Source organism: Frankliniella occidentalis, unplaced genomic scaffold (assembly GCF_000697945.3).
Source record: "Frankliniella occidentalis isolate FOCC.00 unplaced genomic scaffold, Focc_3.1 Scaffold10, whole genome shotgun sequence".
Classification (NCBI taxonomy): domain Eukaryota; kingdom Metazoa; phylum Arthropoda; class Insecta; order Thysanoptera; family Thripidae; genus Frankliniella; species Frankliniella occidentalis.
In genome coordinates this window covers 3,171,845-3,176,639 of record NW_026267140.1, presented here as the reverse complement: position 1 = coordinate 3,176,639, position 4,795 = coordinate 3,171,845, and positions in this window count along the sequence as shown.

Below are 4,795 nucleotides of genomic sequence, written 5' to 3'. Positions count from 1 at the left end.
GCAGCAGGGCGCAGCAGGGCGCAGCAGGGCGCAGCAGACCTCGCTGCAGGTGGCAGAGGGGGCCCGTCAGACCCGCGGCCCGGAGGGGGCGGCAAAACGGCTGGGGAAACCCGCCGCGGAGCGTCCCGAACACTGAGGCATGGGAAGGGGGGGAAGGAAAACGCACAGCCCCCCGCCCCCGCGCCGCACCCGCGCTCTCGGCCTTGACAGGAGAGCCAGTCTCACGCAAGGACTCAAGCGGAAACACAAGTTGTCAATTATAGGAGAAATTTAATTAATCAGCACTGATTTCGTTTCTGAAAAAAATAAGCAAAAAAAACAAAAAACAAACAAAAAAAACACAACAAAAACAACCAAACGAATCGCACTTCACCGGAACAAAATGTGTGTGTGTGTGTGTGTGTGTGTGTGTGCAACTTCTTTCTCGCGGCTGAATCGAAGTGTCTTCAACGAGCAATTCCTCACGTTTTGACACATTGTCCCCGGTGCCCCCGGTGCTCTACGTGGTGCACCGCGTCACTTGCCAATAATTAGAGCTTGTGTCGCTTCATGCATGGACACGCGCAGCTCATCCCCAGGAGCCCCTCCCGCCAGGGAGCGGGGGTCCGGGGGCGGCGGGGGCGACGGGTACGCGGCAGTGTGCTGAGCAGCAGTTCGATTTCCCCGAGACGGCGGCGGCCTAGTTGGGGGGCTCCCCCCTGCGAGGCACTGCGGGGTCGGGCGGCGGGGTTGGCGGGCGCGCGCGGGCAAGAACCCGGAGAGCGAGCTTTGTGGTACAACTTTGGAGGGAAACCGCTTTGGCGCGCCGGCACAGCAGCGCCCCGCCCCGCCACGCCTCACCCCGCCCTCATGCAGCAGCGCCGACACACGACTTGGGCAGTCGGCCCTGTTTGGCGAGGCCTAGTTGGAGCCGTAGAAGCCCAACTCGCTCGGAAGCGTGGCGGTGCCGCGCGGCCCATCCGTGGCAACTCTCCAGCAGCGCGCTCCGCCCCTCTCCTTACCTGGCCCGGCCGGGCCTGCCGCCAAACTCTGCGCAAAGCTGGACGGGCGGGCAGCTGGCCCGGTCCGGTGCGGTCCCAAGGAGGACTTTTGTGCGGGGCGGGGCGGGCCTGGGCTGGCGGGCTGCTCTATCACCGTCTCCGCGGGGCCGGCCGGCGGTTTGTTCGAGTTCCGCCGCTCTTTCCCCGCCCCGCCCACCGTGAAGAGCTCTCGCCTGCTTCCTTTCCCGTGACTTCGCGGGGACACTGCGGATAAAGCAGCAGCAGCAGCCTGGCGGCTTGATTGGCGGTGGCGGTGAGAGGGCGGTGGCAGGCGCCTTCGGGGACGACCGCTGACAGCTTTATCACTTGTGTGGGTTTCACCATCTTAGCGCAGCTTGAGGAAGGTGCCCTTTCTCATGGTAGCAGATGGATATAAGTATGGAGGAAGATAACATTACATTCCTAGAAAAAAGACTGTTCTTACTGCGAGATTGACTTCGCTCGACCCCCCTGCCCTATCCTTAGTCCTTGCAGAACGCTGACCACTTTTCCCCTTAACTGCCTAAAATTGGACCGGCATGGCTGCGTGCCTGTATCGTGACCGGCGGAACGACGAGGTCACACACACCAAGTCTGGCGTCACGTCGAGAAAAACCACCTTAAGCAAGTTGAGGCAAAGCACACAGGGAGTACTACGAAACTGCCTATGCAAGCTCTCATAGCGCCTGGTAGGTAGGCAACATATTGCCCGCAGTGCATGCGTGTACTGCGGGATGGTCTGCCCCGAGTCTTGCAGGCGTCGACCTTGCGTAAATTTACTCTACCGGTAAGAATCGGAGACAAAACGGGACGTATACTCTCTGGACTATCGCCGAAAAGGAATCACAGAATGAGTCTAAGTCCTTAGAATCGGGCAGGGCAGGCAGAATGGAAAGCTGCTAGCAGACTAAACAATTTTCACTTATTTACCTTAATCGTTATCACTCTTTTTGAGCCACAGCCACCAAGTGTGTTGTTGTTGTTGTTGTTGTTGTTGTTTTTGTACTTTCCTCCTTTCTCTTGCGGCCTCCTCCCTCACATAGCAATGCCACTCGATCGGGCCCGGGCCGCGGCCGTGCCGGCGGCCTCGCGTGGCAAGTCGGCGCAGAGTGCGTGCCGGGCGCACTTAGGCCGCGGGTCCACCTGGCGGTGTGCCGCGGAGAACCGGGGGGCCATTATGGCGTACACAGGGAAAAGTAGTAAGGGGGTCGCGAAGATGTCGCACGGTACGCGAGCCACGCCCTAAAGCTTAGCTGTTGAAGCTACGGAGGGGCATATTCGGGGGGCCGGAGCGGAGCCTACGGAAAGGCGATTAGTCCCGCGTGTTGCCGATTAAGGAAGTGTGAGCCCGTGGAGTGGAGTGCCCCGCTGCTTCCCTCACACCGGCGCGAGCTGAACGCCGTGGGCGTGGCGAAGGCTGATCGTAATTACACGCCAGAGCCCCGTGAGGGAAGGGCCCGGCCCGGCCCAGAGGCAGCACACGCTCGCCCTCGGCTCGCCCTGCCCGCGCGCGCGCTCACAAGGGGCCCGGGGCCGGACAAGGCGGGGCTCGCATAACGACCACATCAGAGGGATGGGGGGCCGTTAAGGTGGAGTACGTATTGCGCTGGAGTACACGGCGCCCAGCCACGGCCCCGGCCCCGGCCCGCCCGTGACGGCGTGTCACGTCATCAGCGTCAGCTCCCCAAGGGGGCTGAGGCTGAACAAGACCGCGGCGAGGGGGCGGGCGGGGGCGGCCTCGAGCGTCCGCCGTGGCCCCCGGAGGAGGCCGCCCCCTTGCCGCCACCGCCACCGCCGCCGCCGCCTGCCACGCAGCCACAACAACGTGCTTTCCTTGTCAATCGATGGAATTAATTATTGCAAGGCGGGAGGAGGGGGCGGCGGGAGCGACAAGGCGGGCACTATTAAGGCTTGTGTCGCCCGCGTGGGACAATCCGTCTCTGTCGCGACGCCCCGCGAGGACTGTCTCCGACCGTCTCCGACCGTCTCCGACTGTCTCCGACCGTCTCGCTTCCGTAATGCGGCGATCACATGGGACCCGATTGCGCACCAAGTCTATCCATACTACGGTCTTCATTGCGTTTTTGGAACACGCCGATTTGGCTTTGTTAATGCTTTTGCCATCGACGTTGCCGTTGCCGTTGCCGTTTCGCGACGCACACGCACAGCGTCAGCAGTCCGTGGGGGGAACGGACCTGTTTGTGGCAGCATTGCTTCATCATTTCCGCGGCGGTGAACTCGAGCGGACGGCGGGCGGCCAAACTCATTCTGCACCAGCTGGCAGCGCAGGCGCTCGTCGTAAAAAGAGGGGGGGTGGGGTGGGGGCAACAACCCTGCAATAACACCATCTCCAGGTAGCGCGCCGCCGTCGCTAATCGCACGAGGAAGTAACGCGAGCGCCTCGCGTCGCGCGCGCGCGCGGGGAGAGAAGCAAGGGTGGAGAGAGGGTCCGCGCGAAACTCGGCCAACTAATTTGAGAGAGAGAAACTTGGTGTGCGCTGCTTGATTGGTGCCGCCGTGGCCGTGCTGAAGCCCAAAGCTTTGCCGCTTGCCTCCGCGGGGAATTTTGTGCGCGTGCTGCTTGCTAATCACCCGCCGCGCTTCTCTATAGAGGGCCCCGGACAAGGCTGCTCGATGTAGATTCATGGTCCGCCTCAGGCCCTCCTTAGCCCCCAGGTCCCATCAGCTGTTCATCGCTGTCTATTTTGCCTTTGCGCGATCTCACCCCCGGGTTTGTTTTTCCCCCTCCGGATTTTTACTCCCTGCCTCTTTGCCTCTTCCTTGGGTCGGACCTTCCTTTAGGCCATGCGGCACCTTCCAACTGGGAGTACCGCACGGGGATTTCGACGATGCTTGACGTTTTCATTACAGCCACTTCCGTGCAGAAGGCATGCCCCCCGTCCCCCCTAGGGGCCTCTGGTTCTGCCTCTCTCTTCCTCCTCCCCTTCCCTCCCTCTGCTTCTGTAGAACTCTACCCAAACCCATGTCAATAACTTCATGCTCCTCGCTGTTTCATCCTTTAAAAATAAGCTACGTCCACACGTTGTTGTTGTTGTTGTTGTTGTTGTTTGTTACCAAATTACCATCAATTCAACTGTTCTTCTGTTTTGTTGTTTTACCTTCCTCCAGTGCTTAATGTGTTACAGAAACTGTTGAACTGAATCTAGATCATTCTGATAGTTACTCATATGCACCAATAGCAGTTATCTCCCTCTCTCCGCTTTCCATTTCTCCCCTCCCCCCCCTCTCTCTCTCCATTGCCCACTATTTCTGTCTCTCTCCTCCCGCTGTTGCGACCCCTGCCCAGCTAGCCTGCCCTCTGGTCGGTCGGCCTGCTGGTGACCATACATGCAAACACACGGCGCCCTGAGTGAATAAATGCAAGGCAGAAAATTGAGCGGCGGCCTTTATGGGGGCCGGCCTTCCCCGTGACCACGCGACCCCCGACAAGGCGCATAAAAAGCTGCGCTGCGAGGCGAGAGAGGGCGGCCGGCGGCGGCGGGTTGGAGCTGGCGTGCCGGGCTTCGGGTTCTGCAGCAGACAGGGGGCGGAGCGGAGCGAGGTTGAGGAGAAAAAGTGGGGAAAGAAAAGTATTTGGCTTAAGGCTGCTCATGCCCGTCTCCTTTCGGCCGGAGCGCCTGGGAGGTGGGCCGCCCGCGCCGCCCGCACGCACGTCTGTCGGGCGGGCGGCCCAGCCGCGGCTCCCCGGGCGCTTCTGTCGAGCGGCGCTCTGCCGCGCTCTGCTCGCTTATTCTTATTGGGCCGCTCCCCCCCCC